The sequence below is a fragment of the Rattus norvegicus genome, chromosome 10 (genome assembly GCF_036323735.1).
Source record: "Rattus norvegicus strain BN/NHsdMcwi chromosome 10, GRCr8, whole genome shotgun sequence".
Taxonomy (NCBI): domain Eukaryota; kingdom Metazoa; phylum Chordata; class Mammalia; order Rodentia; family Muridae; genus Rattus; species Rattus norvegicus.
Window position 1 is genome coordinate 98,584,329 of NC_086028.1, and position 25,282 is coordinate 98,609,610.

The 25,282-nt window shown below is 50.5% G+C and overlaps 1 long non-coding RNA gene across 1 annotated transcript in view; it reads right to left on the reverse strand.

Annotated features, from left to right (window-relative positions):
• LOC102549836 (uncharacterized) overlaps nucleotides 1-25,282 on the reverse strand; it is a 162,011-nt gene that overhangs the window by 14,895 nt on the left and 121,834 nt on the right. The window contains exon 2 of the long non-coding RNA XR_001840317.3: nucleotides 12,646-12,690. This is a non-coding gene — a long non-coding RNA (uncharacterized LOC102549836). The remainder of the gene's footprint in view (nucleotides 1-12,645; nucleotides 12,691-25,282) is intronic.

The window sequence follows — 25,282 nt, forward strand, 5'->3', positions numbered from 1 at the left end:
GGTAGATGATAGATAATTGGGTGGCTGGGTAAGTGGGTGGATGGTAGATAGATGAATAGATGGATAGATGGGTGGATAGCCAGGTAATTGGTGGATGGGTGGATGGATAGGTAGGTAGATGAGAGGACAGATAGATGAGTGGATGGATAGGTGATCATGGATGGATAGATGATTGTGAATGGTTATGTGGGTGGATGGGCACCCACATATGATGGGTAAATGGTGAACACATGGATGATTATGTACATGATGGGTGGATGGACAGATGGACAGTGAGTAGTCAGATAGGCAGATGAGTAGATGATGCGCAATGGATGTGTGAATGCGCTAACCAGGTTATGCTCCATGAAGGAGCTATCCTACAAGTATGGAAAGGACTGGGGGCGAGGTCGCTTTCTTCCCGGTAGGAAAACCCTCTAGGCGTAGATCTCATCAGAGACACCTGAGCGTAATCACTCAGATCCAGACTCAAGCCCTGGCGGGGTCGCTTGCAGGATCTGGATCCTGGACAGCTTAGTCTCTCTTTATCACATCCCTAAGCCAAGGAGACCAGGGGCAGCCACTGCGTGAGGTACGAGGCCCTTCCTTCACTCTCTCCCAAGGGACAGTCTATTTCAAAATGACTCCGTGCAAATCCAAGGACGGACATGGAGCGCCTTTCACCGTCCTTTCTGTCCTCAGATCGTGCCTGCGCGCCGGGTAACGGAATCAGATCTGTCCTCCACCGCTCGTTTTCTTTCTTCTTGTCTGTAATTGCTACACTTGCTGTTAGCATGCAGACCACGCTCCGATGTCCTGCTTTCCTGTGCCCTTGCCCATTCCCAAAAAAGTGCAAATAACAAAGCTCAGCTATGATAGAAACCATTTCTCTAAATCAGCTAAGGCATACCCAACACCCAACCTGAACTTTACCAACTATCGAAATGCACAGGGTTTCCCTTTGTTTGCTTCTTTTTGTTTTTGTTTTTGCTTTTGTTTTTGTTTTTCCTTTTGCCACGCTGGGGATCAAACCGAGGACTCCTGCATGCTAAGTAGGCACTCCAGCCCCTTCCGGTTGGACACCCTGCCCTTGCACCTTGCTTCTGTCTCCAGTGGCCCCCTCCCACACTAGAAAACCCGCAGCCTTCAGAGCTAGGGTGAGCCAACCCGAATGGAAACTGTCTCCCGCAAGGCTCTGCTGCTCTGTCTCCTTTCCAGCCCCACATGGCCTTGTGGCATCCGAGCCCTGATGACAAGAGAAGTTGGGCCTCTGCGTTCTTTGTTCACAATGGGGCCACTTCTCCCCTAGACTGCAGCTGGGCTCTCAGAGGCAAGGCCAGGCAGGAGTTCACAGAACAGGCCACCCACACTGCACATCAGGGCTGCTGGACTGTCCCCAGGGCCAGAGCCACGCTGGCTCCTAGCCCTGACTCGGAAGACTCCACCATATGGCTTCCCTGGGGATGAAGAAGGCAGGAAAGAGAGTAATTCAAGGGTGAGAAACAGCCATGCTACTTCTGGGTGCTTGAGACCCTACGGAGCAGAGGACACATGGGTGGTTACCCTTGTCCCCAGCATGCCTGAGCGAGAGAGGAGGGCATCAAATAAACAGAAGGAGTGGCGGTCTACAGCGCCATGGCGGATGAGATAGGACTCCCCCCCCCCCCCCGACTCTTCCTCCTCTCCAGCCTCCAGATGTCACCCAGGGCGGAATCTGAATGTTAAACCCGTGAAGCTTGGGTGACACTGCAGTCCTCCAAGGAAAGATCAAACTGGGTTTTCACCCTTGTGGTCTGACGAAACAGAGAAAAACAGAACCTCTCCCTTCCCCTTCTCTCTCCTTTGCTCCCCCCCTCCCCAGAGCCTCCCCTTAAAAGTCCAGGCAGGGAGACAGGGAAAGAGGGCAAGGAACAAAATAGCCACAGCTCTGGCTTCTCTCTCCTCTCAGAATTATCTGGGTTCTTCTGCAGCTTCCCCCCTTCTCCGGCCCCTGTGGGGCAGGACTGTGGTGGGCAGGTTCGGTGAGGCACAAGTGAATGAGTGAGGAAGAGGAGGAGGAGGAGGAGGAGGAGGAGGAGAGGGCTGAAGAGACATGATCTGGCAGTGCTGCCAAGAACAGAGCCCAGATGCCGAGTCTGGAAAGCAGTCTTCCCAGGTTGCCTGGCACGCCAGAACTTGTTGGCAACCAGAGCCCTGGCTGGCAGAAGAGGGTGGACAGGGGAACCAGAATTCAAAGGGGCAGCTGAAGGAGGGACCGAAGGAGGGAGGCCCAGGAGGGAGGAGGGGGAGGTTTCTGTGAATCACATAAATTAGAGACAGAAAGGACGTCGGGCTACCTTCATTTCCTTCCTCTCCTAATAGGAATTATCTCATTAGCCCCGAGCTTCCTAGAGAGGAACTTTAAATGACTCCTGTAATGGGAATCTCAATCTGGGGCAGCCCCCTCCGATGAATCTCACTCCTAGGAGAGCTGGGAATGCTCTTAAAGGGACAGCGTGCGTGTGTACACACACACACACACACACACACACACACACACACACACACACACACAAAGATGTACTTAAAAGAATAGGCCTTATACATGTATACATGCCAGGGATACACCCTGCACCCTTCATGCCCACTGTGGGAATTTACAGTGCGAACACAGTCACGGATATGGTGCTAAACTTGACAAGTTCTAGCTACCCCTGTAAAACGAAGCAAGGCAGTCAATGTTCCGACCCCTGGCACTTCCAAGTGGTATCTTATGTGGAAGGCTAAGCTGAGTGGAAGATTTCGAGATGTGCTTAACCTGGAGTATGGACCTAGGCCCCAGATGGGATCTTAAGTGTCCTTGTAGGAGCAAGGCAGAGGAAGGTTTGACCCTGGAGAGAGACAGAGTGACCAGAAAAACAGAAGATTGGGTGGTGTAAATGCTAGCCATTACCAGATGCTACGGACAGTTCTCCCTCCATCTTCCGTGAGAGAGCAGTGCTGTCCTCAATGGGCAACTTGGTCTTAGCTTTCAAGGCCCTACTTCCTGAGACCCTTCATCTCCCCCTACCCAACCCTGCTCTCCCACAGCACCCTCGCCGTTCGGAGGAACACAACCCAGGGTCTTCTTCATGCAATCCGAAGTCTACCACTGAGCCACACCCCTAGTCCCAAAGGTCTCATTTCAGACCGATGGCCTCCTTGATTTTAAGAGATGCATTGTTATAAATGACCCAGTGTATGTGGGATGTGCTACACCAGCCCAGGAAATTAACACAGTTAAGAAAAAGTCCTCCACACAAGGACTTGTGTGCACAGCCTTATCCCACAGCGAGAGAAACGCGTGCACATCAGAAGCATCGGAGTACAAAAACAATAGCGCCGTTACAGTCCTACAGTGAAATACTAACCTCAAGAATCTTACGCGACGACTGACAAAAGCTGGGCATAGTAAGAGCAGGGCATGGTCTTAATAAAGCTGCTTCTGCTACTGTGTGTCACAAACTTGTCTCAAGGGTGGTGCCTGACTTCCCTCCGCATCCAGATGTCCAGTCTTTGCCTCCATCCCTCTGCATCTTGTTTCTTTGCCCTCCTCTAAGGACTGGCCATTGGAGGTGAAAGTCACCCAAAACTCAGGATGAGCTCATCTCAAGATCCTTAACTGTCTGCATCAGCACAAACTCCTTTCCCAAGTAGGATCATGTCTGAGGTCCAAGGCAGATGTGGGTTTTGAGAATACATTGTTATGTTTGGGGGAGGGGTGGGTGCACACAGGGGAGAGGTCAGAGAGCAGCTTGCAGGAGCTGGTTCTCTCCTCCCACCCTGTGGGCTCTAGGCACAGACCTCAGATAAGCAGGCCTCGAGCCAAGTACCTTCACCCACTGAACTGTCTGTTGGCCTCCACTTTGGGGTTTGCATGGGGGGGCAGTGCTCAAATACTATAGTTGGCTTACAGCTCTGATCTCCATCCGGCTCCCTGTTGAGTTTTCTAGTTTTAATGCTGGGGATAGAACCCAGGGCCTTGCGCATGCTGGCAGGTACTCTAGCACTAAGCTACACAACCAAAGCCCCCCCCTCCCCCGCCCCCATTTTCCTCATCCAACCGCAGTTGCCAACCTGAGTGTGTAGCTTCAGGAATGGCAAAACTTCCCCCGTCATCAAACTGCTCAAGTGGAGGGAACCTCTCAGGGAAGACTTTAAGAATGCCATGATCTGGCTGGGAGATGCAAATGGCCAAAACCTGATTTTATGAGAGCAAAGACTGTAGCCAAGCTACCCCAAACAAAGTGAACCCTACTGTGATGCCTGTTTCTTACAAGGGGTGCTCCCTACAAGGGGTGCGCCCTACAAGGGGTCCTCCCTACAAGGGGTGCTCCCTACAAGGAGTGCTCCCTACAAGGGGTGCTCCCTACAAGGGGTGCGCCCTACAAGGGGTCCTCCCTACAAGGGGTCCTCCCTACAAGGAGTGCTCCCTACAAGGGGTGCTCCCTACAATGAGTGCTCCCTACAAGGGGTGCTCCCTACAAGGGGTGCTCCCTTCCCTGCCAGCTCTCTCCCTTCAATGGTCGTGTGGATCCCTGCATAGTAAAATAAACCAGGAAAAGGGAAATGTTGAGAATCTGACTTTCCCCCTACATCTGATGGTTATTTACAGAGCATTTCCTAGGCATGTAAGGGATAAAATCTGATGCTCCTGGGTGGCTCTGCCTTCCCTGAAGGTGAGAAGGTGACACACTGGGTCAGTTCCCAGGGCAGGAGCAACTCGGAAACAGCACCCCAATAACGGTGTGGCCCAAGAGAGGGACATGGTCACGCTAATCTCCCTGTGAGATCTACAGGGTCTCTTAAGAACCGCTCACGGGTGAGAGTCCTGGGATCTGTTTCTCCCACTGCCCAGCTCCTGAAGAAGGGGAAGAGAGGATCCAATGGCAGATTGGCTGCTCCTGCCTAGGCTCAGACAAATCACACCCACCTGACTTATCAGCTGTGGGAGGTAAAGAAGCTCTTAAGCCCCAGGTGGGTGCCTGTAAAGCCACCCTCCCAGGGAGCCCAGACCTCAGGCCTTGCTAAATTGACTGCTAATCACCATAAGCACCCTGGTTCTGCATCCTCCATCTGGGTGGTCCTTAGCCACTCCCAAGCCTTGTCACAGGCTGGGTGATCTCAGCAGGCCTCACCACACACACACACACACACACACACACACACACACACACATACACACACACATACACACACACACACACACACACACACACACACACACACACACACACACACACAGCCAATAGGCAGGATGCGTCTTACCATCCCCACTTTACAGATGTGGATGCTCTGCCAGGGAGGAAGTGAGCAAAGCAATTCAGGGGTAGCTCCTTGCTGGTGGCCACCCAGAAGCACTGGGCCCAGTTCTTGGGCAAAAGGCATCTATGAGCTCTGGAGGGCTTTGCAGTGGTAGCCACAACTACTGGGATAGGTCTCTTCCCTCTGGACCCAGGGCTTCCTTTACGGACCTTACGGAGTAGCCAAAAGTGCCCGCCTGCCAGGCTTCCTCCTCCTGTCTGGCAATATGGTCTTGGAGAGCAAGACCCTGGCAGCAACAAGGCATGGCTCGTGCCCAGGCCGGGCCTCCCCTCAAAGTGGCCGGGCATGTCGTTTGGAATCTGAGGGGAGAAGTCGCTGCATTCTGTACTTTTCCAGGCACGGAGAGAGAAGGGATTAGGCAGAGCTGACCTCAACTCCTAGCTCAACTTTCCACTGAAGCTTCCCCCAGGGCAAAGCCCTCTGTCTGCCCTCCACCAGCTTAGCATCTCAGGATGTGGACCGAAGACTCCCGCACAAGACAAACACTACCTTCTTTTGGGGCTACATCATGCCTGACCCTTAGCTATGAGTAGCTGGGGTAGATACTTGTGGGTGGGGCATTTAGGATGATACAGTCCGTGTCTCCCGAAACCTTTCCCCAGACCAGACTGAGTTCTGGAAGCAGAATTCTGGAGTTTGGCACCTGCTTGGCAGAATGAGGCTGGGCCAGGCCCTGCCCAGCGGACACTGGGAAGTCCGGATCTTACAGTGGGTCTAAAACAAGAGGCTCCCCTCCCCAGCCTGTTTCTATGTGGCATCTGTGACTTGAGAGATGCTGTACACCTAAGGGCTTGTCTGCATTTTGGGGGCTAGATGGAGAGGAGCCCCCAAGAACATGAGGGCAACTGTCTGCAAGCTGCCTCTAGCCTCTGTGTTCTGTTCCCATGACACCGGCAGCGTTAATAACTAACCACGTCCCAGACAGGTGCTGGCGGCTTGGCCTTAGGAGTTCTTGCTCAGGGTTGGAAGTGAGTCATTTCCCTTTTTTATAGTCTGCTAGCTGACTGAGTCACCCCAGGCCGACCCTTTCACACAAGCTCTCTCCTTCTGGCCGACTCACATGCACGGCTGTACCCTAGACTTGCCTCCTTTCTAGGTCAGCTGGGACCGGTGGGGCTGACCCTTGTGGTCCCCATCTTGCCTTGCACCCTCAGCTGGGACATTGCCTTGCTGTCCCAAGGAGCCCCAGAACTGTCTCAGGAACACAAGGCCTGCCTAACTGGTAGGTGCCATGCCTGAGGCCCAAGAAGGTTGTTCTCACCTTTGACATTTACTCTGAACAGTGCCTTCCAGTCCCCTCTACCCTCTGCTTTTGATAAGGATAGAAAGGGGGTTTGGCGCATGGCTCAGCCAGTAAAGTGCTTGCATTTCAAGTAAAAGCCGGGCATAGCAGTAGCCCCAGAAATGTCAGATAATAAGTGGAGTTGGGGGATGCCTGGAGCTCACAGGTCAGCCAGCCTGAACTACAACTGAAGTTCCAGACCAACCAGAGACTGACTTTCAAACAAACAAACAACAAACAAACAAACAAACAAAAAAAAACGGTGGACAGTGAACAGCATTCCTATAGGGTATCAGGTGAGCACTGAGCCCCGAGTGTCAGGTACTCATTCATTAGGTGAGTTTAGTGTAAACCTCTGAGAGAAACCACAAATAACCCCCCCCCAAGGGGAGAGAGATGCATGCTTGCAGGCAAACCTTTCCATGTTCCTGTGTGTTTTTATTTAATTATTTTTCCATACAATGTATTTTAAATCATGTTTTTCCCTTCCCCCAACCCCTACCAGATCCTCCTGGATCCCTCCCCACCCAACTGTATGGGTCTCTCTTCTTCCTCTGCAAAACCAAAGACTGAGGGGGAAATAAAATAAAAATAAAAATAAAAGACAGGTGCATTTTTTAAATTACCACCACACGTCCTCCAACTAGTTAGGGGAGCTGTTCTCTCTCTTATCCCGCAGACTTCCTCTTCTGCTGTCTGTGTTTGTGGGACAGTCAGGTAGCCCTCGGGTGGGACACTGTGACCCAGGTAGCTGTAGGCAGACAATAAGAACAAATAAACTGATTCCTTTGCTCAGAGGTGAAACTCAAGCCCGAGAGGCAATAGCTGGACCGCGCACTGGGTTATCGTGTTGTCTCGCCAGCACAGCCTTGCTTGGCCTTTTGGGTAAACTCCACTGGTTCTGCCCTCTCGGTCCCCAGTCCTCTGCCAAGTTCACCCCTGGATCAGCCAGCTGCAGCTGGCTGTCGTCTCACGGAGCACCCTGGTCTTCCCACGCAGCCTTTTGAAAATACATCTGCTACTACTGTGGCTTCTGCTTGACCTCCCCGGGGTGAGAGGGCCTTCCGCCCGTCCACACGTCGTGCACATAGCTTCTGAGACAGCGCTCAGCCTAACTGTTGACATCACACTGAGGGTCCGAATGCCAGGAGGTGAGAGGCTGAAAGGCTCCACCCCTAGGGTTGGCTCTGGTACCCAGTGAATCACTAGCCCTGACCTGTGACCATGATGTCCCAGGGAAGAGTGGGAGGCTCAGAGAAGAAGCTTGATGCAGGGACACCAACCACAGTGACTCATGGTTGGATCCCATAGGGGCATTCCATCTGCAAGTGCCTGCGATGACACTAGTCCCTGGCTGAACTCATCCTCACAGTTAACGATGCCTGCGCCGGCTCCCAGCTTCCCTCCTCTCAGCTTTCAGCCCTGCAGACGTCGTCATCTGAGGGGCAGCTTCTCCCTGCTACCACACACACACACACACGATGCAGCCGGGGAAAGGGCATGTCCTCTCAGGGTGTCAGATTTTTCATCAGTTACAACAACCCTTCCTCCTGCTGACACCACACAGGATCCTTGGGGCCTAAGAGGCAGTGACATCACAGCTCCTTGGAAGGAAGTAGGCAGAGCCAGCATCTAATCCTCTAAGATTACGGAGGCAGCAGGGCAAGGCACTGGGTGCGGAGGTGTCCTCAGGAGTTGCCCAGAAACACACCTGGCCTCGGCCTTGGCCTTGGCAGGAACACATAGGCAAGGATTCCTGTGTCCTTCTCCAGGCATTTTCAACAGAGCACCCGAGTTTCTAAGGCTTCAGCAGGATCAACAGCTAGCTCTTCCTCTATGGAGAAGGGGAGAAGCAAGCGTGTGCACACACTCACATACATACACACACTCACACACACACACACACACTCTCTCACACACACTCACACACATTCTCTCTCTCACATACACACACTCTCACACACAAACACACACACTCACACATACACTCTCTCACACACACATACACTCACATACACACATATACACACAAACATACACACACACTCACACACACTCTCACACACAAACACTCACACACACAAACACACACACTCTCACACACAAACACACACTCTCTCACACACACTCTCACACACACATACACACACTCTCTCACATACACACACTCACACACACACAAACACACACTCTCTCACATACACACACTCACACACACATACACACATTCTCACACACACTAAAACACACACACTCTCACACACACACTCTCTCACATACACACACATACTCACTCTCTCTCTCTCTCACACACACACACACACACACACACACACACACACACACACGGGCCCACAATGGACACAATGCCTGGTGTCTAGTTGGGATGCTATGCATTCACTGCCTTACAGGCTCAGCTTCTGTGTCACACACATGGACATTTGCTAGCAACCACCAAGGTCAGATATGCGTGGACACATTCTCAATGGACCCTCTGCATCCAGTGTGAACTGGGGCGCTCTGAGCCTGCCTCTCCTTGATGGCTGTTGTGTCTGATGGCTGACCCCATTCATCGCTTACAGCTGTCAAGCTGCAGGTTCTCAGAGGGAAGAAGCAAGGTGAGAGGAAGTCACGGGGCTGCAAGATGAGGGCAGTCCTGAGAGATCTGAGGAGCCCACACGGGAGCACCCTCGGCATTGCGAGCTGCTCTGTGTCCCCATGGTGTCCCTCTAGCACCTACCCATGTAGGAACACATTCAGAACAAGAGACGGCGGCCATTTATAGTGTCCCCTCTTATTCATGCTCCTGTTTCCTTTGCTGACAGGCCTGCTGGTGTGTGGGGAGAGTGGGGGTGAACTTCTTAATAAGCCCAGACCCCAGTGCCAGAGATAACTCTAAATTCAGCAGCTGTGGAAGCTCCTGAGATCTGACCATGGCTTTTCAGCTCATAGACATCATCGCTGTCAGTCTGTTTATGACAGGACCACAGGAGGGAGATGGGCGCATTCTACACCACCATTACCATCACCATGGCCACCCTCCCAGTTTAGACTCTCTTTCCAGCTACCTGCTCTGCTGGGCTTCTATACCAGCCCCTCCCAGCACAGGGCCTTGGGATGGAAGGTCAAATCCTAGTATATGTTACCCCAAACCTAACCATAGCAGCTATATTCCCCCCAGGCTCTTCCTGGCCAGGTTCTCTTGAGCGGCAGGCCTCACCAAGTTCCCACCACATCCACTCTGGGTATCAAATCCACCTTCCAGGCTCCCGCTTTGATCCTTCACTGCTGTTCCCTCTGTCCCAAGGGCTTTTCCCCAAAAGCAGGAAGGCCCCTCCTCCACCCACGCCTTCAAGTCTCTGTCTCCCTTCAGTGAACGCTGCAACCTGCCCTGCCTCGCTCCTCCCAACTGCACTGAGCCACATCTTAGGGTTCCATATCTTTCTGCCATACTGTCCAGTGCTTGTGTAGGGTTTAGCTATTCTCCTGTTTTACTGTGTAGCACCAGCACTCTACCCATGAGAAGGCGGATTCCATGAAAATGGGACCGCCCCTGTTTAGTTCATCCCTCTGACTAGGGTAGTCTTGGTGATGGTGGACATTGGTGGATATCTGCTGAACCAATGAACAAAGAACTGAATTTACAGCCATTGTGGCCCAGAGAGAAGGCTGCACCCTATGGGATGCTCTGGCATTGGTTGGGGAGGAAGTCTGGAGGCTGATAAAGGACAAGGGTGCTATTTTCAGAAAGGCAGTACCCACAGTTTGCCTGGAAATCCCCAAGTTGCTGATTAACAACCCCTGACCCCAATATGCACACAGCCCTCCAGTTACCAAGCCCAGACAGCAGCTAAATAAAAAAATATTTCAACAACACTCACCCAGTCTAAGGGCAGCGTCCCATCAGGGAGCCCTGTGTCCTCCAGCCACCTCTCTGTGCTCCATAGATCCCCAGGTGAGAAGAGAAGACAGGGGAAAAGTTTGGAAATGGGTTACACAGACCCAGGGACAAGGCTGCCCTGCCACACCTACCTCCCAGAGCCCAAAGTGAGGGTTCAGAAGCAACGCTGTGGGTGGGTGGGGCATCCTGAGGGCTGGGGGAAGGAGCAGCCACCCCGTGGGACATGTGTGGTTATGAAGGTGATGGCCACAGATGCTGCAGGAGAAAAGGATGTGGGGAAAGAGAGCAGAGAGGATCTTGTCTTGTGAGTGAGATGCAAAGCAGAGGGTGGGGGGATACTAGTGTGAGGTGGGACGTGAGGAGACATGGATGCTGGGACTATAAAGCGGCGGTCACAACAGGCTTCTTAAAGGCTGATATCAAGTGAGCATGGAACACTGGCTTTAAGGAAGAGGCTTAGGAAAGATGCAAACAGGACTATAGGAGGAGAGATTAAAATTCCCAGGTCGGAGCGCATCATGGGTACCCCAGTTGGTTCTTCAAGGGCCAAAGCCAGAGAGGCATCTGGGAGGAGAGAGGAGAAGGCTCGGGGGCAACTCTGTGGTATTGTCAGGCCTCTGCACACTAGTAGGCCTGGGCTTTGCCCCATTTCAATAGATTCCTGGTCTCCCAAGGGGCAGGACTCAGTCAGCATCACCATCTTACAGAGGAGACTGGGGCTTAGAAATGTATTCACCACCAAATCCAGAACTGTCAAGACCGAAGCAAGAAAAAATACTGCCCCTTATCAAATGTCGCATCTGTCCCAGGAACCAGGAGAAGTGTTACTCTGTGCTCCTCTCATGACCTGGTTCCAGTCCTGATCCCACCCCCAGCACCCAACTTCCCAGGCTCTGTAGACGACACAGGGATGATCTCGTATCTCTAGGCAAATCTGCCCATAATCTGAGCTTCCCACTCAGCATTATGGCCCAACTTGCTGTAACTATGGTGGATGGAGGAGTCTAGACAGCTAAGGGCAAAGCCAGCTCTTGGATAAAGGGAATGGCCGAGTGTTCTACATCCAGCATTATTAGAACTAGACTTGGGTCTGCAGCTTTCCAGAAGACTCTCAAATCCTGTTTAATCCCGCAGGTCTTCTCTGCACTCCTGAAGGGCGGCAGGTGTGACCCACCCACTGCCTATCTCCCGTGTGCATAGACTTGGGGTCACCTGTCTGGTGATTCTTGCCACATTCTGCAAGGCTGTCCCTGCAGTGAACTCTGTGAAGGGTGGGCGGCAAGAACGTGTTGGGGATGGGGTCCCCCGAACCATACAGAACAGCAACGAGATAGACCTGGCTTTGAGTCCAGACTTTGTCCCCGAACCCACACCATTTTAGGCGTGTGACTACCTCACTATCCTTGGCTGACCTTTGGGCACACTGTGACCTGTCTGCTAGAGCTAACAGGAGGTGTGAGCAATTATGGGTGACAATCGGGAGAGCACTGAGCACAGCCTTGCTGTATTTCCAAGGGTCTAAACCTGCTCCAACAGCAAAGGGCAAGGGCCCTGCCTGCTGCCCACTGCCCGCTGCCCACTGCCCGCTGCCCGCTGCCCACTGCCCACTGCCTGCTGCCCACTGCCTGATGCCCGCTGCCCGCTGCCCACTGCCCACTGCCCACTGCCTGATGCCCACTGCCTGATGCCTGCTGCCCGCTGCCCACTGCCTGCTGCCCACTGCCCACTGCCCACTGCCTGCTGCCCGCTGCCCACTGCCTGATGCCCGCTGCCCACTGCCCACTGCCCACTGCCCGCTGCCCACTGCCTGATGCCTGCTGCCCGCTGCCCACTGCCCGGTGCCCACTGCCTGATGCCCGCTGCCCACTGCCCACTGCCCGATGCCCGATGCCCACTGCCCACTGCCCACTGCCTGATGCCCGATGCCTGCTGCCCACTGCCCACTGCCCGCTGCCCGCTGCCCGCTGCCTGATGCCCGCTGCCCGCTGCCCACTGCCTGCTGCCTGCTGGCTGCTGGCTGCTGCCTGCTGGCTGTGCTCTGGCTAGGCATGAGGAGGTATTGGGATGAAAGGAACTCCACTCCTGAAAGCAAACCAAGCAGGAGGGACACACTGAACTGAGACATCCACACACAACTTACCTTTCTCTTGTCCTTCTTCCATGCAAGCAGACACTCTGGTTTCACCTAAAACAATAAGGTGAGGGTTAATTTGGAAGCAGGGCAATCCTGAGCATACACGCTATCATCAGGTTTATCACATGGTGGGGGTAAATGCTGAATGCCAGGCCTCTTACGAACATAGGAGCTTAAGGATTACAGTTATTCATTCATTTGTTCATTCATTCATTTGCAAAGCAAGCTTTCACTCTGTGGCCCAGACCGGCCTTGAACTCACACACCTCGTACCTCAGCTTCCCAAGTGCCAAGATTATAACCCCCGGGCCACCTCATCTGGCTGACATCATTTTCAACTATGTAAAGAAACCTAAGAGTTCAGAAGGAATTCACTCAACTGGGTGTCGTGACAAATACAAAACTACTTTCAAAGAAATAGGTGGCCTAAAAAACACAAAACAAAATAATAAACTAAACCTAGAATTAACTAAATACAACTAAATATAAATGATCTCTTTCAAGGTATTAGCGATTTGACCTCAACAGCAAAATACCGGACGGCTGCACACTGAGCTGGTCTAGTTTGAGTGGGACCTTTCGTATGTGCACATGTGTGTAACCATGTGTGTTCATTCGTATATTAGCATTTCACATCATGGGCAGCTGCACATCCATGTGCTTGTGTAAGTGTACACTTATATGTGGTACATAGTTATTTACCACTACTCCCAACTCCCAGCTTTTTTAAAAAAGAATACAGAACTAGGGGGGTGAACTCAGATACCCACGCTTTCAAGGCAAGCATTTTACCCAAAGGAACTAGCTCCCTAGTCCTTGACTGGACTTTTTACATAGACACCTCCTTAACCCACTACCTTTGTGTGTTGGGCTTACTGTGTGTCTGAAATCATTCAGCAGGACAGCACATCTGTACCATGGGGTTCCACACCTAGCCTCCACCACACTCCAGTCTGCATAAGCATATACACCACTAACTGCTATGCCTTCTGCGTTCCCCTGTGGGTAGCCAGAGTGTGAGTTAGCTCAGGTAATTCCTGACAAATGTGCAGGTATCAGCAGGGTTGCTGTTGTTGTTGCTGTTAAAACAGATATTTAATCTTTAAATCCGGCCTCTGTTCAATCTAATTCAGACACCAGGAAGAATAGTATTTCAAACGGTGTTTAAAGATAATAGCCCCATTCTAAGCCTCCCCATCATTAGGCTCAAAGAAAGCGTTCCAGACCCTTAGGTTGGCAAATGAAAACAGAGAGAAGACAGACAAGAGGGGGAAAAGAATACAATTGGACTTGAAACAGAAAACTGGTAACCTTCAACACAAGGGGAAGAATTGTCTGGGCGTCTGAGTGCACATTCACACATCAGCACTCCTGGTTCCCGAGTTCCTGAGGACAGGGCAGAGCTGGTCCTCTGAAGCCAACCCCACCAACCATAGGTCAGATGGCAGGAGGGGGTTAGCAAGGGGGGACCCTGTTTTGCTATAGAGCCTCTCCTATAATATGTTTACAGGGCCTGCATCCTGCTTTCACACCTATGAACTTACCCAAGGGCCAGCCTCAGGCCTCAAATGCAACAGGCCATGCATTATTCAAGTTCAAGGGGATGCAAGTGTGTATGCATGTGTGTAGAGGCCAGAGATCAAACACAGGTGTCATGCATCAGGAATCATGCATCTTATTTTTTGAGACAAGGTCTTCCCACAGGACCTGGGGCCCAGTGATTAGGCCAAGCCTGTTGAACAGTGAGCTTTTGGGCAGCTGTCTGTCTCTACCTTCCCAGAACTGGGTTTATAAATGTTTTTTATGTGGGTGATGATACTGGGATTGAACTTGGATCCTTAGGCTTAAAACCCAAGTACTTTTTCACCCAAGCTATCATCTCGGCCTCCTACAACAGGTTCCAGACTATGGAGGCAGAGCAAACCCACCATTTGCTCTGAGGAAATGTATTATACCTGTAACATCATTGGTCAACTGATGGAAATAGAAAACTCACTCCCAGGAAGTGAACAGAACTGCAGTCTTCCTTGCATCTAGAACAGATTTGTCTTAGTTGGGGTTTTACTGCTGTGAACAGACACCATGACCAAGACAAGTCTTACAAGGGACACCATTAAATTGGGGTTGGCTTACAGGTTCAGAGGCTCAGTCCATTATCATCAAGGTGGGAGCATGGCAGCATCTAAGCAGGAATGGTGCAGGAGGAGCTGAGAGTTCTACATCTTCATCTGAAGACTGATAGGGGAAGACCGACTTCCAGGCAGCTAGGATGAGGGTCTCTAAGCCCACAGTGACTCACCTACTCTAACAAGACCACACCTCCTAATAATGTCACTCCTCGGACCAAGCACATACAAACCATCACAACATTCCCACTCCTGCATCCTGAAAAGTGGCCCCCTGTCCGCCCATTTTCAGTTTATTATTAGGTAGAACACATCCCATAAACTCACTCAAGCTAGACCTTAGATGAACAGAGATGGTTTTAATTTTGCCCCTACCTCTGGTAGAGAGCTGAATTAAGTTTAACATGAGGCAGTTTATAGTCCTCACACTGCCCGGTGGAGTCTCACTGCAGCAAATTTAATGGGGAAGAGGAGAGAGAACAGTGTGTCAGAACCCTGGACTGGAGTCTTCTTGAAGTTACATGGTTGGAGAATATCCTGGAGAGAGGAATGGTCCCCATTCCCCTAGGCTTCTGGAAAACCATACTGAGACCTAAACTATGCTAGTGGTCCTGACTGCTCTCCTGTGAAGCCTGAACACTGGGAGGAAACCTCCTATGATGTCCTTAGTTATTCTGAGGATCCGCTGGAGATAAGGCTAAAGGGGATTCATGGTGTGTGTGTGTGTGTGTGTGTGTGTGTGTGTGTGTGTGTGTGTGTGTGTGCGCGTGTGTGTGGTGTGGGGGAGTGTGTGGGGTTTGTGTGTGTGTGTGTGTGTGTGTGTGTGTGTGTGAATGCAGGTGCATGTGTGCCATGAGGTACATGCTAAATAACACTTACAGAGGTTGGAGGACAATTTCAAGCATCTCACTTGAGACAGGGTCTCCCATTGTCCACCTTCTATAAGCACTAGGCTACCTGAGCCACAAGCTTTCAAAATTCTCCACTCACAGTAGAATGCTGGATTTCAGAGGCCTGCACTACTGCTTTTATATGGGTTCAGGGAATTTAAACTCAAGTCCTCATACATGTGTGACAAGTACTTTAACCACTGGACAATCTCCGTAGCCTAGAATCTCCATTTTTAATGTGTTCCCAGGAGAACCCAAGGCTGGTGTCAATAATGAATAAGTAGCTTGGGCTCAAAGACATCTCATTACATCCTCCCACACTCCCAGGAACTAAAGACACCCCCTTACATCCTCCCGCACTCCCACAACCTCTCTTCAGCTCCTCTTCTGGGGACTGTGGAGTACAAGCTATGCAGGAAGTTTGGGCTCCCAGCCCAAGAGACCCATCTCTAGGAACCTGTATATCTCAAGAGACCTCTGCATTCCACTGAACATTTGCTTCACTATGTTCTCTGAAGTGGCATGTCCCCTGATCCTTCCAGAGGGAGAGAGACAAGAGAACAGAGACAGTTAGAGAGAGGCAGAGGACGGGAGGGAGAGAGAGGGGTGGGAAGAGAAAGAGAGAGGGAGCACGCCTGACTACCCAGAGAGACTGACTGTCCCTGGCACACTAGCTGGACTACACACTAGGAGCTCTGATGAGCTTTGCATATACTTCCTACTATGTTAGCATTATCCTTTCTGCCCTTTCCTGCCGAGGACAACAGATGGGGGCCTGGATGCAACACCTTCAGAAGCAGTCCAAAGAGCAGCTCACACCTGATCAGATCTCATCAGACCTCTCTTCTGCCTGCACCTTGCCATTTCAACCCAGATAGTTTGCTCATGACCCCTTTGTATACCTAATCCAAGTATCACATCAATGTTATTTGTTTTTATTACAATAAATAAGAAACAGACCATTGAAGTGACCACTACAAAACTGGCCAAGAAGCTCGTGGAAGGCCACGACACTGGGTCCCATTTCCAGAACCTACCCCCAAAGGCCAACATACCCACCAGGCTGCTGTTACTTTTATGGGCTCACAGAGATGCTATGGAGTCTTCAACCAGAGCAAGTGATGGTCACAGTATTGGTAGTCACAGTAATGCTTAGGTAACGGGTCCAGCCTAGGTACTAATCATCCTTCTACAACTGTAGCTGTAAAAGTTTAATATTAATATTTTTATGGTGGAAGAGAACTACAAAATCATAAAAGCATGACTATCATGGCTTGGTGCTGAAATGATCTGTTTCTTCATGCTCTCCAAACTCAGTGGGCTTTGCTGAGACACCCTGTTGAATGTCTCACCATTGCTTCACAGAGGGATCTTTCTAGAAGATGCCCACTCCAGCCAGGAGTCTGGCCCCTACCATGGCCTTGCATGGGGTTCAACTCCCTCCTGTGGTTCCATTTAAAGCTTCCCTGTTTTATCAGGGGAAAGTACCCCCAGGGAGTGGGCTTTGAACCCTGCAGGGTCTATCTGATCTCAGAGACCACTTTAGCTCCCACCCCCACCTGCAGAGGGTGGCAGGAGGGACGACTTACAAAGTCCAAACATAAGCAGGCACTCAGCCCCTGCAGCACAGACACCAAGCCTGCATCACACTCAGGCCTATAAAAGATAATTATACAATCTCATCTGGCAAATTAGTGTTCAGAACTCTCTAATTCTCACAATGAATCCGAGGGCTGGATCGGCAGGAAGAATTAACCTGGATCTTTATTGGGATTCACCCCTGGGTCAGGATTAGGGTTCATTTATCTTTTTTATTTTCTTACCGAGGGAGGGTAAAAAGGCCTCCTCTCTTGCCCGCCCTCCCCACACTGGCCAGGCCCGGCTTTCAGAAGAGCCAGCTGCCTAGAGATCTTTCCCACGACCTGCCCAGTGCAGCCACCCTCAAATACAGCAGCAAGCAGGAAGGAAGCGGTAATGCATAGGTGGATGCCTTTTCCCAACAAAGATGCAGGATTTTTCTCAGGGAAGAAATACTGGGACATCCCAAAGGAAGGAACGGATTAGTATACACTAACATAACCCAAGATAAGCAATTGAACTGACCGACCCAGGTAACCCTTTACCTCCTAGTTATTCCAACCAGCTCTAGAAAGTCTCCTTGGAGAGCACACATACATTTCTCTAGACACCCCCAACCCCCACCACCACCACAGGATAGGTCATGAATAGGAGTTCGTACCAGTAGTTGCATAGCTAAATTACCAAGGAATTAGTACCCAGATGTGTGCTCATGTTGAGCCCAAGGGGTGATTATTCTTCATCTTACAAAATATAAAAATAAGCATGGATATGTATGCGTGCGTGTGTGTGTGTGTGTGTGTGTGTGTGTGTGTGTGTGTGTGTATTTCTGGGGGGGTCCCTCTTAGGGAACATAATTTTCTAGTCAAACTCTTTAGCCAACCCAGATACAACAGCATGTCCAGAGCTTCAAAAGGCAATGCCTTGGTCAAGGAGAAAGAATTCACACCTACACTCTTACCAGACTCTCTGTGGAAGGATGTTAGACCTGAGGTGTACACAGGTGCTGAGGTAATTTTCTTTAATCTTAATGGCTGCGAGGTCTACCCATGAAATTAGTTAAGTGTGCCTCTCTCAGACCAGATTGGCTGAAAGAACAGAATGCCTTCTGAGGTCTGCGTGGGGAGGGGGATGGCATTTTGCTTTTCATGATGACATTCATCCATTGGTACTGTGGTCTCTGTGTGCGTGCATGTGTGCACACACACATGTGTGTATGTGTTTGTTTCTGAGTTACAGCAATGCAAAAGTATTCTTGCACATGCTTAGGCTGTGAGGAGTCTAGGGAGCCCATTTGGGGGCTGTGAACAGGAAGACAAGGATGGGCAAAGGCAGTGCCAGCCAGATAATGATCATTCTAGGGTTCAAGCAGAGCCTTGGACTCCAATCCCACAACAGTGGAGGCCGTCGTGGAAAAGATAACAACACCTGTTCTGAACCAATAGGGCTGTGGGGTCTTAGGAGGAGGGAGACAGCCACTCAGTGACACCAGCTCATTCTAAGGCTCTATCTGACATCTCAAGGCCTGAGTGGAGGGCAGGCAGGTACACGAGGAGCCGAGAGGGGGCAAAGACACAGGGGACGCTCCAGGAGTGGTGCACCTCATCAATCTTGTCACACATGCATCAGTCCTAAAGGCAGAGGGCTCAAGGGCAAAGTCTTAACTTGACCGCTAGCAAGCTGTGCCACTTTGGAAGCTTCTGGGTATCATGTTCTCAACCGAAGCATGGCGGCAGGAATGCTAGCAATCCTGACCCCTGTAAGCCATCCAGAACCATTCTCTCTCTCTCTTTGTCTCTCTCTGTGTCTCTGTCTCTGTGTCTGTGTCTCTGTCTCTGTGTCTCTGTCTCTGTGTCTCTGTCTCTGTGTCTCTGCCTCTGTGCCTCTGTCTCTCTGTCTCTCTCTGTGTCTCTGTCTCTGTGTCTCTGTCTCTGTCTCTCTCTCTCTGTGTGTCTCTCTCTCCCTTTCTTCCTTTTCTTTGTTCCTTCCTTCCTTTCATTTTTACCGGCAGTACTAGGGATTGAACCTAACACCTCATGCATCCTAGGCAAGAGCTCTAGCACTAAGCTACAGCCCCAGGCCCCATAATTTGTGTTCAAAGATGTGAGACAGGATCGTGCTTCTTCCTCTGTTGTACTAAATTAAGTATATTCGGTGTTTCCATATATTCCGTGGCCCCTAGAAAGTAATTAGTAAGTGCCGCCTGTTTCTATCATCAGAAATACTTCAGAAAGGCGCCGATCATTTAAATGCTGAATGAGAAAGCAAAAGGTCCCCGTGTTTGTCTCTGGCTGTTAAACAGATGGGTGACTTCTTGTCTCATCTCTGTGCCTCTAAAGTGAATGAACGTTGTTTTGTGAAGAAAAAATTAAAAAACCCACTATGATATTAAAAAAAATAAGAAAAATGAAATGTGTGTTGTTCTAAACTGGACATAAAACGGTAGATGTGCATTTCTTTAGATAAAAAAAAAAAGGATAAAATAGGGCTTGACAGGGGGCTCAGAGGTTGGGAGAACCTGGGTTCAATTCCCAGCACCTACATAGCAGCTAGCTCACAGCTGTCTCTAACTACAGTTCCAGGGGATCTGACGCTCCCAGACAGATGTACATGCAGTCAAAATGACAATGCAGATAAAATAAATGAACGAGTAAACCATTAAAAATGAAAAATGAAACAAAAAGCATAAAATAGAAGTTGCAAGATTGCTAGACAAATAGTGGTGGTTAGAGTCAGGAAGCTGCATGCTCAAACTCAGGTTTGGGTCTGACGTGGGCTACAGCAAGGACTCCTTACAGTTAGGCCTGTGGCATGACCCAGAGAGAGACAAGGAACAGCTGACCTTGATGGTAATGCCACAGTTAAGACTGTGGGGACAGAGGTGGCTGTCCCTAGTGAAATAACCAGTCTGTATTGGCTCCAACTGTGACCTTGACTATGAATCCTGACCCAGCAAACAGCCCACAGGGCAGACCCGACCTGCTCCGTGGCATGTTCTAAATTCCTGTGCCATGACCGAGTCCTGGCGACACCTGTGTTTCAGTTCAGAACCTACAAGCACACACTTCCCTGTGCTTGTCACGTAGCTCTGGCTGCCAGCAGAGAACGCACTCCTGGGTCAGCTGCAGAGACCCCACCAGGAAGACCGAGAGGCTTCTAACCACCGGACACAGAAACGATGGGTCTGGAATGGAGAGCACTCCTGAGTCCCCCGTGCAGGGGATGGTGATGAGGGGGCTCCCTCGGAACCCCAACTCTGAAGCTTAGCCCCCTCTGTCACAAGGCGGGACTTTTCCTCTCTTTCCCTTCCTCAAAGATGCCTTGAAGCCCTGCTCCTGGTCTCTTTCAAGGAGGTGATCATCAAACTCTCATGTTCCCCACATTCATCACCTAATGCTGCTCTTCTTGAGGAGAGGAGGGCTCCCTGTTCTCTCTCATCATTGGATGGGAAACCCTCTCCTAATATCAAACCAATCAGCGTCTCTGGTGACTTCTGCTCTTTCTCATGATGTACCTTCTCCTCTGCTCACATGGCCGTGCCAGCAGCGTGGGCCCATGCTAACCCCAGAAATGGGTCATCCCGTAATGACAATGCCATTTATTGAATGTTTACTAAGCCTTTGTAAGTATCACTACTCAATTCCACTAATGATTCACTCCTTCCTTCCCCCTCCTCTTTCCTCACCCCCACCCCTTTCTGAAAGGCTTTCGCATAGCCCAGGAGAGCCTCGAACTTACTGTATGCCTGAGGATGGCCGTGAACTCTATTCCTACCTCCACAGTGCTGGGACTACAGGTATGTGCCACCAAGCCCAATGTACGCAGTGCTGGGAATCGAACTCCGGTCTTCACGCATACTAGGTGAGTCCTCTACTAAACTTGCTTAAATGGGGATGCCCAATCCCACCCTCTCCCCTGTTCTGCTGTACCATTTCTTGGCTTGTTCATTACCCTTCCCTTCACCGGCCCAATTTCTCTGCTGGGAAACCCTAAGACCTTTAGCACCCCAGTATCACTGCATGTGTCATTTCCTCAGTCCAAAACACTTTAATACCCAAAGCCTTCTGAGAGGCCCTCCGTGACAACTCCCCACCCCCATTCCCCAGGTCACCCAAGCGGTGTTACAGCTCATGTTCTTCACTGTACTTTAGCCAAACTCAAATATGACCAGATACGTTGTGATGGTGCGTATATGCTTGACCCAGGGAGTGACACTATTTGGAGATGTGGCCATGTTGGAGTAGGTATGTCATTGTGAGTGTGGGCTTTAAGACCTTCACCCTAGCTGCCTGGAAGCCAGTGTCCTGCTAGCAGCCTTCAGATGAAGATGTAGAACTCTCAGCTCCTCCTGCACCATGCCTGTCCGGATGCTGCCATGTTCCCGCCTTGATGATAACGGACTGAACCTCTGAACCTGTAAGCCAGCCCCAATGAAATGCTGTCCTTCTAAGAGTTGCCTTGGTCATGGTGTCTGTTTACAGCAGTAAAACACTTACTAAGACACTTGTTGCTTCGAGTTTAGTCTGTGTTGTCTTGTCCCTGCAGCTGCGAGATCCTGGACTACAAACAGCTTTGCTGTTTCTTACTCGCCTGACCCCAGTTGTAAAAAGTACCTGAAACTGGCCTTTTTATGGTTGGACATGGACGGATGGGAGTGCAGGTGTGAAAGAGCAGGTGAGCTGGCTACAGTTAGCTCTAAGTTTGTCAGGGTCACTTGCCTGGTAAGAGATACTGGCACTAGAATCCTCAGTCTCTAACTCAGAGGTGTGGGTGGTCTATCACTGATGCAGTCACCTCTCACTGGGACTCCCCAACGGTCCCCTTGCCTGTTCTAGAACTTTTTGTGTAGCCTTCCTGCTGATTCTGTCAAAGCCAATTGTCAGCTCCGATAAGCCCTGCTCCACTAAGACCTGCTCAGTGGTTATCTTGGTCCCCTCCTGCCCGCCCTTCCAAATACAGATCCAGTTCTCCGTGGATGGCAGCCCATCTGCAGCCCGTAACTCCTCTAGCCTTCTTGGTAGGGCTTCCCTATACCACAGCCCTTGGACTGTGTACCGTGATCTATGCAGAGCCATGTGACTGGACAGAGGAGTTGCAAAAGATTGGTCGGCATTCAAAGATCCCTGAACATGAAATGACCACGAGTTAATCCAAAGGGTCGATCTCAGAATGGGTCTATCCCTGACAGCGCCCACCCCTGTTGTACCACACAGCTCTATAGCAGCGCCCACAGCTGTCACACCACATAATAACCCTGTGCCAAAACAGCCAAAACAGCCTGGCTCAGACCTGAGAACTGTGTAGTGTTTTACTCTCCCTGCAAAGATTTTTTTCTCTTATAGAAACAAAATGGTTTGACCATGGAAGAAGAGGACGGGAGGGGGGAGGGGAGGAGGAAGAGGAAGAGAGGAGGAGAGGAGGAAGAAGGTGGTGGTGGTGGTTTTGGGGTTTGTTTTTTTTTTGTTGTTAATTCCTTTTTTTCCCCCCTGTTACCATTCCTCAGCATGTAAGTATCAAATGAGTGTTATCTTTGGGTTGTAGTACGCTAAAAATGGTTGATTTTTGAATGCACTGTTTGAGCATCTTTAAAGAAAAGAAAAATGTGGGCAGGAGAAGTGGTTCAGCCGTTAACAACACTGGCTGATTTGCCGGAGGACCGGGGTTCAATTCCCAGCACCCACATGGCAACTCACGACACTGTCTGTAACTTCAGTTCCAGGGGATCTGACACCCTCGCACAGACACGCAGGCAGGCAAATCACCAGTGCACATGATACAAGAATAAATACAATCATTTTAAAATAGAAAGAAAGAAAACTGTTAAATGAGTTTTGACCTGAGATCAGGCCAGATCTTCCAGTAGTTTTTTTTTTTTAATGGCCTTAAACAAACTTCTGATACCTTGTACTACACAAAGCAGCATTCTCGGGGCTTATGGCTATAAAATCCAAGTATCCATCAATTCTAAAAACACCAAAGGTGTCCTACATCCCATGGTATTAAGTATTCAGCCAAGACTCACTTCTTCACATAAACATCAGCAAACACATCCAGATCACTACCACCTTTTCCCTCCTTCAATAAATGGTAAAATTATATGGATACCAAAGAATTATAAAAACTAAATCTCTTTATGATTTACAGTCAATAAGCATTTGACTTGTATACCTATATGACCAGGACCGCACACAGTTCCTTGGGTACAATGAGGTCACAGTGGAGGAACTTAGGAAGCCCCGCTCTGCAAACATCTTCACCCATCACGGCTCCCCAAACTTGTAGGACCTTCCCTGCAGTGTGTCTCTCTGCTCTTTAGCCCACCAAGCCTCGCCCATACCCTACCACCCAAGAGAGGCTGCCTGGCTTCTCATCCATTGCTGGAACCTCAGTGCTTCCCACATGTGTCCTGCTTTTACAGTAGGTTTCCTGTCCCCTCTCTCCAAGGAGACCTCGAGGTTGTTAGGGTGGGCTGTTGACCTCACAGATACCTAGAGCTCAGTTCAGCACACAGCCCTCACTCAGGAAGAATGCCGGCAGTGTGCGGCGTTCCATGGTCAGCAGCATGTAGATGAGCTCTGAGAAAGCAGAGCCCTCTCACCTGTCAGGCCACACTTGCTGCTTCTGGTGGCCCATGCATCTCCTAAGTCACATTTCTCCCTGTCTGCCTCCATCCACAGCCACAAACTTTGGCCTGACTTTGCTCTTCTCAACTAGAACTTCCTTGAACAGCTTTGAATGTGAATATAAGGGCAGAGACTAACATTCAGTGTAAAGGATTGGAGGAGAAGGAAGAGGAGGAGGAGGAGGAAGAAGAAGAGGAGGAGGAGGAAGGGGAGGAAGAGGAGGAGGAGGAAGAGGAGGAGGAGGAAGAGGAAGAGGGGGAAGAGGAAGAGGAGGAGGAGGAAGAGGAGGAGGAGAAAGAGGAGGAGGAGGAAGAGGAGGAGGAGGAAGAGGAGGAGGAGGAAGAGGAAGAGGAAGAGGAAGAGGAGGAAGAGGAGGAGGAGGAAGAGGAAGAGGAAGAGGAAGAGGAGGAAGAGGAAGAGGAAGAGGAGGAAGAGGAAGAGGAGGAGGAAGAGGAAGAGGAGGAGGAAGAGGAGGAGGAGGAGGAAGAAGAGGAGGAGGAGGAGGAAGAGGAGGGAGAGGAGGAAGAGGAAGAGGAGGAGGAAGAGGAAGAGGAGGAGGAGGAAGAGGAGGAAGAAGAGGAGGAAGAGGAGGAGGAGGAAGAGGAGGGAAAGGAGGGAGAGGAGAGAGGAGGAACACAATAGCAGCATTTTCTCTTTTCTGTGTCCCGAGAGACAACCAGTGATGCAGTACCCAGCAATTGTACAGAGTCCGGAGTCCCTGGGACTGTTATGTCACTGTGGCTGCAGACTGCTCCCAGTTCCCTGAAGGCCATGAACCACAGAAGGTACCACAGGTCCAGGTCCACCAGCCTGGTGCCAAGAAGGAGCCCCCGTGTCTGGGTTTCACCACGTTTAAATGGAAAATAAAACATTCAACTCGAAAACACTTTCCAGCGATATTTTAAGGAAAAATGAGATCACAGAAAACCAGGGAGGTATATTTAAACAGCGTGACCCAGAGCAACATGGGGGAGGGGCTATCCCCAAGAGGCTTGTTCATGACATGGGGTGAAGGAAAGCACGAACAGACTTTAATCCTGACGAGCCCTTGGCAGTAAAAACCCTTCTGCTAGCTCGAGACTCTTAGAGATGCTACAGGAACTCATGTTGTCTTGGACAGAATCGATCATCTCTGATCAACATACGCTATGGCTCCCCAAGGTCTCCCAGCAGCTGCCAAGGGCCCCCTAGAGAGCCACATCAACATCTGCCTGGGCCAGAGATACCCAAGCCTAGCTTCAGAGCTATGAATAGTTATTCAGTCAACTCACAGAGTTCATTTAAAAAACGCTGGGCCAGGCAGGTTCTCAGGCTCGTATACAGTCATCTGGGTAATCACCTTTTCCATGTTGCAAGCTGCCGTGGTACCTGACAGGCTGACATTTCGGGATGCAGTGTGCTAATCAAGGAGGGAGAACCGCTGACG